The sequence below is a fragment of the Cibotium barometz genome, chromosome 28 (genome assembly GCF_041138505.1).
Source record: "Cibotium barometz isolate CiBa-2024 chromosome 28, ASM4113850v1, whole genome shotgun sequence".
NCBI classification, from domain to species: domain Eukaryota; kingdom Viridiplantae; phylum Streptophyta; class Polypodiopsida; order Cyatheales; family Cibotiaceae; genus Cibotium; species Cibotium barometz.
Window position 1 is genome coordinate 44,125,342 of NC_141073.1, and position 9,786 is coordinate 44,135,127.

Consider the following 9,786-nt stretch of genomic DNA (forward strand, 5'->3'; position numbering starts at 1 on the left):
TTGGCTTTAATAGTGGGAAGCATGTGGAAAGTACTCAGAAACTATCATTCGAAAGGGGCACTGTCCATCTTGCTTGTTTAAGTAGTATTGTAGGAGGTCTTAACAATGTTCTAATATCACATATTCTATTTTTTGTCTATGATTTAAGCATGGAGTTTGTTAGAGCAATCGTGTTTTATTACCTCATGCATGTATGTATAGGAAATGTTGATCGACCCCTCACAAGACCCAGATGTGCAAATCTACTATCTATTATAAATAAACAATATGGGTAGCTTGGTCTCAGTTTACTAAGACAAAGGTATGGCTCCATCAAACCTTTTCACATACACAAAGTTAATCTTTTATGCATTCTATAAGTCTTATTTTTTAATCTTATATATGCAGACGGGCTTACAATCGGGCCAGTTGATGCCATGGGAGCAATCTACCCCACTTGGCCAGTGGGGATAGACCACACAATTGATAGGCGTGGGGCTGAGTGGTGTAGGCCCATCACGATATGGTTATGATGAGCCTACACCACCTTCCTCGACTAGACCCATCCCCGCTCCCTCACGTCCATCTTCACTACGAGACGACATAGTAGGGAGTCTGGGGGAGGTAGTAGACGTGCTAGTGGGGGGGAGCAGGCTGCTTTTGCTTTTGCAAAAGCAGTACTAGGTCTCTTTATGCGTCTCCCCAATAGGGGGGCTCTTCATCTATACATTATGAGCCATCCCCCAGGAGACCCATTCCACCATTCGATCTATGCACCCTACCATATAATGTGGATGTGGATGGTGTCCTTGTGAGATGGATGCATGAGGAAAGCAAGTCATGAACTGCACACATGTACTTGCAAACATGGAGTTCATGAATTCCTTCAAAACGTGGAAAGAATAAGATGAACTTTCAAAGCAATACATCATTGATGTGCTTAAGTAGGAGTTCCCTGTTCCACATGCGGGTCTTTGCTTCTCCGAGGAGTGGATGAAGAGGTGAATCAAGCTTTTGCTCTCTAATAAGAGAGCAAATATCAAGGGAGCAGCAAAGAATAACTTAGAGAAGCCTAGCGTTTACACGGCCGAGGAGAGGAGACACGCACACAACTTTATGAGAAAGCACTAGGTGCTTTTCAACAAGTGGCGGTGAGTGCTTCACGACTACGAAAGCGAGGAGCTTCACACTTCGACTCTAGCGGAAAATCCTCCTTTATTGCTCCTTTTGTAAGTAATCATTTCTTCTCCTCTTTTATTTTGTTTTGTATAATATTGTTTTCTTTAAATAATTGTATATTTTCTTAAATTTTTTTATAGAGGTAGGTTGTTGGGCGTGACCGAACAAAGGAGGAGTATGACTATGGGTACAAAGCCCCCGTCCACAATTGTGGCATGGATGCATACGCGAGGCGTACGCTTGGATGAGTCCATTTTGGGAAATCAAGCAAATGAGGTAAGTGAGCCTAAACCATTCTCTTTTCTACGTCTAATTGTATTTTAATGTCCTTTCTTACCTTGCACTTGATGGCATGTATGTAGGATGAAGGGTAAGATGAAGAGGAGGATCCTCATTATGTGTATGTAGGATGAAGGGTAAGATGAAGAGGAGGATCCTCATTATGAGCATGAAGTGATAGAAGCAAGTGAAGAGGACGAGAAAGATGATGATGATGATCACTCAAAATAATCCAATGAGAATTCTGTTGAGATTCAAGCTCGATGTCAATGTGAGCCAGCTATGCTATGTGCTGGCATGTTAGGTAGGAACATGTGTGAGACATAAATGACCGCGTCCAGCTGGTCATAGTGTGTGGACATTAGCTAGGATTAGATGTGTGTGGACACAACTCATAGTGTGTTGTGTGTATTATGGATTATGGCTTTATGCATTGTGTAAGAGTAGATATGGCTTCCCTCTATGGTTAGGGTTTGCAATATACATTAGGGTTTACTCCTGTGTGTGTGTCTCCTCTCCCTCTACCGTTCTTTCAACATGGTATCAGAGCCTTGTGCTGTCTATTAGGGTTTATGAGTGAGTGAGAGAAGAGGGAGAAGCAGCTGTGAAGCTTGCCATTGGAGCTGTGAAGCTTGGCGCACACCGATTACTATTAGATCTGAGAGCTTGGCCTACCGGGTAAGGTCTTCTAAACATCCTTGAGCGGATTGCAGGTGATTCAGGCAAAAACAAAGCAATTTAGGGCAACCCAAAGCAAAGCAAGTTTCTGGTTTTTGAAAGCTTTCCATTAAAGCTTAGAAGCATTGATGTATGGTGGAAATACATGTAAATCTGGCAAAAGACATATGTATCTAACAAGGAGGAATGTATTGGCAACTCATATGCAAGCCCTACTGTGATTTTGGAGCAAGTTGGAAGCATTTGAATGTGTGAAAAATTCTGGTTTTTTAGCTCTCACAAAACAGAGAAAAGCAACTCAAGATTTGATGCATTTGGAGCATGTTTTTGGCTAAAATCAAACCATTGATTGGTTGCACACATACCCAAGTTTGTTGGGCACTTGTATACCTCACCAATTAACACTTAAATCACTCCGAAATCCCTCAAATGCAGGCGGCGCATTCTGGACAAAAAAACAGAGCAGAATTTTGATCATTTTGAAGCGAGGAGATCGATTTCCACTTGGTTGCTTGATTAGTTCCACAATTGCTTTAGCAATTGGTTGCTACACATAGTTGAGAAGAGGGCTACATGATTGGTTTGATCAATTATGCCTAATTGGGCTGGGAATGAGCTGATTAAAAAGCCTATCCACTGGTTGCAGAGAAACAGAGTGATTTTAATTGAGCAATTAATCTTTGGTCTTAAACAATTGGACAAATTCCTCTTACATGGAGTTAGTGGACATCATTTCTAAGCTAATGAATTCCTGGTTGCTCAATTTGGACAAAGATTGAAGAAATTAGAGCAAAATTACTACTGGTTTTTTTGGTTTTTTCGTCCCAAAACAGAGAAAGGGGTTTTTAAAAATTGATATGTACACATATGTCAGATGGTGTTGATATTCAACATTGAGGTTGTTTAGGTGTCAATGCAAGTTACCCATACTTTATTGAACCACTACATTGTGATTTGGAGCCTTGGAAGGCGCATCAAAGCAGGGTATCTCGGACTGCGTGAGCCAGTTCATTTTGGATGCATACAGATTGATTTTCTACATCAAATTTGAAGATTGTTGGCTACTTTGGAGTATCTGGAATACTCATTGGAGTGTGGTTGAGCTGAGGAAGGCTCGGTTACAGATTTGGACGAGTGCGGAAGGTGCACATTGAGCAAACATGTCAGATAATCTAGTACAGATTGTTGGTGAAAAGCTTGATAGGAAGAACTTCTAGGCATGGAAGTACACGATCAAAAGTTTCTTGAAAGGAAAAGGTTTTTGGAATCTCATTACAGGTGCTGAGCCAGAGCCGGAGCTACCCCGACAACCTACATAGCAGCAGGTTATTGCTCATAAGCAATGGTTAGAAAGAGCATTCAAAGTGCTGCATTATCTGTCTATATGTATTTCGGATGCTATGCTCATACACATACAGGATGTTGAGAATCCCAAAGATGCATGGGATACTTTGGTAAAGATGTTTGATACAGACACGAGTGCTCGCAAGTCTCAATTGCGACAACAGATACATAATGTGAAGCGGAATAAAAGGAGCATCCATGATTATGTGCAAGAAATGAAGAAGTTTGCAGATGCATTGGCAACAATAAATGCCCCCATGCCTGATGATGATTTGGTGGATATTACCTTGCATGGTCTTGGCAAGGAATATAAATCTTTTGATACATCCATCTCAGTTTGGAGTACAGGTTTACCAGACTTTGATGAGTTGGTTTCACTCTTACTTGTTGAGGAAATCAAACTCAGTGATTCTTTTTTGGATGCATCTACTAGCCATGATGATAATGGCAGAAATCAAGCTTTCTATTCGCAGAGAGGTTTTAGAGGCAAGGAGAGATTCGCATCACGTGGCCGTGGTGGTAATGGTCGTGGATGGCAGGACAAGTCACCACAATAGAATTTTCAGCCCACATATGGTGCTAGAGATGGTCGTGGATATACACCTCAGAGAGGTAGAGGTAACCCCCATGGTAGAGGATGTTGGCAAGGCCAACAAACATCTATGCAAGATGTGGAATGCCATTACTGTGGGAAATTTGGTCATATGGCGAGAGATTGTTTCCGCAAACAGAATAATTTGAGAGGGGGTAGAGCACAACGTGGTGGTCATTATGGTGGAAATTATGCACGACATGGTGGTGGAAATTATGCATCAAGCAGTAATGATGGCACTGCAAATCACTTGTTTGCCATGAAACATGTTGTGGGATCAATGATGACAAATGCTGAGAATGATGATACTTGGTATATGGACTCTGGAGCATCAAACCATATGACTTGTCATGGTGAATGGTTTGAGCATATGAAGCCTATGGAAGTGAAAGGCTATGTGGAAACAGGAGATGATACTCAGCATGCCATTACACATGTTGGAAGTGTATCATTGGTTATGCACAATGGTCAAACAAAGTCTATGTCAGATGTATTGTACGTGCCTTCTATCACAAAAAGCTTGGCCTCAGTTGGTCAAATGGTGGAACAGGGATTACAGGTTCGTTTCAACGAGCATGGTTGCTTTGTTGAGGATTTTAAACATGGATGTAGAGTCATTGCTAAAGGCAAGAAAGAAGGTAGATTGTTTAAGCTGGATGCTGGGATTCCTGAGCTAAAATCAGCCATGTTCTCTAAAAGCAGAAATGTGGTACAGGACATTGATATGTGGCATAAGAGGATTGGACATGTCAATATACAAAGATTGAAGAACATGTAGACAAGAGGCATTGTCAGTGGATTGCCTAGATTCAAGTATGATGGGAATATGCATGTTTGTGAAGCCTGTCAGTTTGCAAAGCAGGCAAGGTTGCGGTTTCCTAGAGAAGGAAATATGAGTAGCAGGCCACTTGAGATAGTACATAGTGATGTATGGGGTCCTGCACAAAACCCACCTATCAAAGGCAATTTATACTATGTGACATTCATAGATGATTTCAGCAGGATGACGTGGATATACTTTCTCAGAGAGAAGAGTGAAGTGTTGGAAAAGTTTATGGATTTCAAAGCTTTTGTAGAAAAGCAATATGGCTGTTGGATTAAATGTTTGAGGACAGATGGAGGTGGTGAATACACCTCAAAGGCTTTTGAGCATTTCTTGAGAAAGCATGGAATAAGAAGACAATTGATTTGCAGGTATACACCTCAGCAGAATGGTGTGGCTGAGAGAAAGAATAGAGTCATATGTGAAGTGGCTAGGACAATGCTCAATGAAAAGAGCATGCCAGTTTATTATTGGGCAGAAGCATGTGCTACTGCAGTGTATATACTGAACAAAACACCTACAGCAGCCATTCATGGAAGCACGCCAGAGATGCAGCTTACAGGTTATAGGCCAGACATTGGACACCTCAAAGTTTTTGGATGCATAGCTTATGTACATGTGCCTGACGAGAGGAGGAGGAAGTTGGATCCCAAGGCAGAAAAATGTGTATTTGCTGGATATGCACAGGATCGTAAGGCATACAAATGTTACAATCCACAAACTAGGCAAGTTGTTATCTCACGAGATGTGGTGTTTGATGAGCTTGCTAGTTGGTACAAAGCAAAGGATGAGGGTGTCATTGAGTCACTTGAGGCTGATGTGCATGTGAACTTGCCACCACAAGCAAGTTCTAGTTCTACTACTATGTCTGGGCCAGCAGCAGCAGAGGCTGAGAGTAGTAGTGTACGTCCATGGTCAGGACGTTTGAGGCATGAGAGTGTGAGCACTGGGAGTAGTGCTATGGATAAAGGCAAGAAGAAGGTTGAAGGAATTGGAATCACAGGTTATGAGTCATCGAGTTCAGAGAGTTTGGATGAGGAGCTTGGCATACCTGTTTTATGCACACCTGGTGCAAGGCAGGATAGATATGTGCCACCACATGCTAGAGTGACAGGTGTTCAGAGTGACCCGCATGCATTGCGGAGATCCCAAAGGTTCAGATATCCCATTGACAGGTTGACATATTGTGATTTTGCTATGCACTATGCATATATGACATCTATGGTGAAGCATGTGGAACCTACATGCTATACAGAAGCTATTGGAAAGCATGTATGGGAGAAAGCAATGGATGTTGAGATGGACGCATTGGTTCATAATGACACATGGGACTTGGTTGTATTACCAAAGGACAAAAATGTTATTGGTTGTAAATGGGTTTACAAAGTGAAGTGCAAGTCTGATGGTTCCATTGAAAGACATAAAACAAGATTGGTAGCAAAGGGCTGATTATGGTGATGAGTTGGATGATCCATCTATGTACAGAAAGATGGTTGGTAGTCTCATTTACATCACTATCACACGCTCAAATTTGAGTTATGCTGTGGGGCTAGTAAGCCAGTTCATGCAGAGCCCCAGAAAACCTCATTTGGATGCAGCGAGACGCATTATGAGATATGTGAAGACCACTGCACATTATGGTCTACTTTATGAGAGTGATAAAAGCTTGGATATACATGGCTACACAGATGCTGATTGGGCAGATAGCTCATATGACAGGATGTCTACTAGTGGTTATGCTTTTACACTTGGAAGTGCCGTGGTGAGTTGGAGTAGCAAGAAGCAACCTACAGTTGCTTTATCTAGTACAGAGGCTGAATACAGGGGTGCAGCCATTGCTACTTGTGAAGCTGTATGGTTAAAGAATCTGTTGGCAGATTTGAGTGAGCCTATTGATGGCAAAGTTGTCATTCATTGTGACAACATGAGCAGTATATAGTTGGCAAAGAATCTAGTATTTCATGTGAGGACCAAACACATAGAGGTCCATTATCATTTTGTCAGAGAGAAGGTGCTTGATGGTACAGTTGATCTACAGTATATGTGAAGATTGATGAGCAGGTGGCAGACATCTTTACAAAGCCACTTAGCAGGGAGAAGTTTGAGTACTTCCGTACTATGTTGGGAGTACATGGGATGAGCTTGAGGGGGAGTGTTGAGAGCCTTGATATCCCAAGCTCATCTACATCTTCATCTATGGCAGTACATTATGAGCTTGAGAGGGGCTGTTGAGATTCAAGCTCGATGTCAGTGTGAGCCAGCTATGCTATGTGCTAGCATGTTAGGTAGGAACATGTGTGACATAAATGACCGCGTCCAGCTGGTCATAGTGTGTGGACATTAGCTAGGGTTAGATGTGTGTGAACACAACTCATAGTGTGTTGTGTGTATTATGGATTATGGCTTTATGCATTGTGTGAGAGTGGAGATGGCTTCCCTCTATGGTTAGGGTTTGTAATATACATTAGGGTTTGCTCCTGTGTGTGTGTCTCCTCTCCCTCTACTGTTCTTTCAACAAATTCCAATTAGATACCTCTTCATTGTAAACATTTTATGTATATATGGCCACAGGCCTAACACTTTGTGAAATATAATAAATTTTGGGCGTAATTGCATTCTCCACAATCTATGTGTTTCTTATGTTTGTGTTTGTGTCGTAAAACTAAAACTGTGACTCTGTTTCAGAGTTGGGGCAGACTAGGGAGTCCTGTGCAGACTCCCCAGTATACCCCAGCTCTTTTTTTGCTATGCAAAGCTTTTGTTGTTGAGAAGGGAAAGTAGCAACAAAATATCGCTGCTATTTTTGTTGCTTAGGAGAGTGAACCCATTGCAGCAAAAATAGCAGTGTTTCTGGCAGCAAAAATAGCCCAACATCTACCTACCCTTCTAGTTATAAAAATGCTGCTATTTTTGCTGCTACACCCTTATTCTGTTGTAGTGATAGTCCAATTTGTGTTACCATGGCTCTGCTAGGACATATCCAATGCAAAATTAGAGGCATCAACATGTACATGAAAGTACATGAAAGATGAGATCCTAGTTAGGTGTTTGCAAGATTGGAGCAATGGATAAGGATTGCTTCAGTATGTTATAAGATTGTTGACACTCCTTGGTCCATATAAATACAATGAATTTGTACAAAGAATGAGCTATCTCTACATAGAAAAGAATAAGCTGACGGTAGTAGCCGACATGGCTCATGAATCTGTGCACGTGGGAGTAATTCCAAGATGACCTTGATTTTGCTCTCATTAGTGGAAATCTCATTTTTGGACACTATATGCCCAAGAATAACTCCATGTTTCACCGTAAATTGGCATTTGTAAGGGTTTAAGGATATGCAATAAAATTGATACCTTTCAAACACCCTTTTTAGGCACACTTAGGTGCTCTTTCCAAGACAAATGAATGCACAAATCATCCAAAAAGGCTTTGAAAAAATTTCTTAAGAAGTTCTTAAAAGTAGTATTCATAAAATTCTTTGGAATGTGGCTGGTGCATTTGTTAGACCGAATGTCATAACTCTGTAAGCATACACACCATGCTCAATAACAAAAGCTGTTTTGGCTTGGTCCTCATGTGTAATTGAAATTTGATTATATCCATCCAAAAATCTATAAGCCTCCTTGCCCCCACAACTTGTTCGAGCACATGTTTTGAATATGGCAAGGGGCGGTGATCCCTGTGCATGGCAGCATTTACTTTCTTGGGATCAACACACACTCTAAGTTTTCCATTCTTCTTGGGCACAACCACAATGGGTGAGACGCATTATGAGTGTTCGTGGGAAGTCCCTTCATATCATGGTATGTCCACACAAAGAAATCCCTATAATCCTTGAGGAGAGCTACAAGTTTAGCCTCCTTGGCCTTATTTAAGTCCTTGGCTATGTAGACAGGCTTAGGATTTTCTCCTGGTTTAGCCAAGTCTACTTTCTTGACCTCTGCAAGCCCATCTCATAGGCTCCTCCACTCTCACTTGTGGGGTTACGTTTGGCATTATAAAACACTAACTTACATTCACCTATGGTGTATGACTTGTAATGCTCAGGTGTGCAAAGGGACCAAGTTAGGTTTTGGCTCTTGATTTTCTTCAGCTAGCCTTAGCTACAACTTCTACTTTCCTCTCTTTTTGGGCCAACCCTTTGTTTTTCTTCCACCTAGTAGAACGAATAAGTTTTGGTTCATCTGCAACATCGATTTTGGCTATCACCATAACCTTGAACAAATGAACATGGAACACATCCTGTCCATAGTCTCTGCTAACCGATAGTCTTGGAACTCATCCGAACCATGAAGGAAACTTGGTTGATCTTGGAATTCATCCGGACCATCAAGTGAACTTGCCTGTCTTTATACTTGGAACTCCGACACACGGGTCCCATGCTTGAGATTCCCATGTGGACTCAAGTTCACTATAACAAATCACCTCGGCATCAAAACGTAGAGCACAAATCATTCATAGGGGAACAACCTAAGGGATCTCCTCTCCATTGTATATTCGGGACATGCCTTATGCATGTCAGCAAATGGTGGTAATCCGACATTGAGTTCTCAATTAAGGCTCTCATTGCTTCAAACAATTCATGATCACACTCAATGGGGTAGTTATAGTTGTACTGGTGTGCGAGGCCATAAAGTCTAACAATTTGGGGATATTTAGTGGTGCATTCATGACCTCATTTCCATAAATAGGTGTGGTGAGACAGGAAAATCCATCTCCGATGGGCTTAGGGTTTTCGTATAGTAGTTGTTCCTTGAACCAATTAGGGATCAAACTATGAGAAGTAGAGGCCTCAGTCTCTTCCATGATGACACTCGGCACATCTAGAGGTTTGTGAATCTCAGTAGTAGACGTTAAGATACTAGGGTGTATAGTATTTGAGAATCTCACTTGGTTAGGTTTTCGTTCA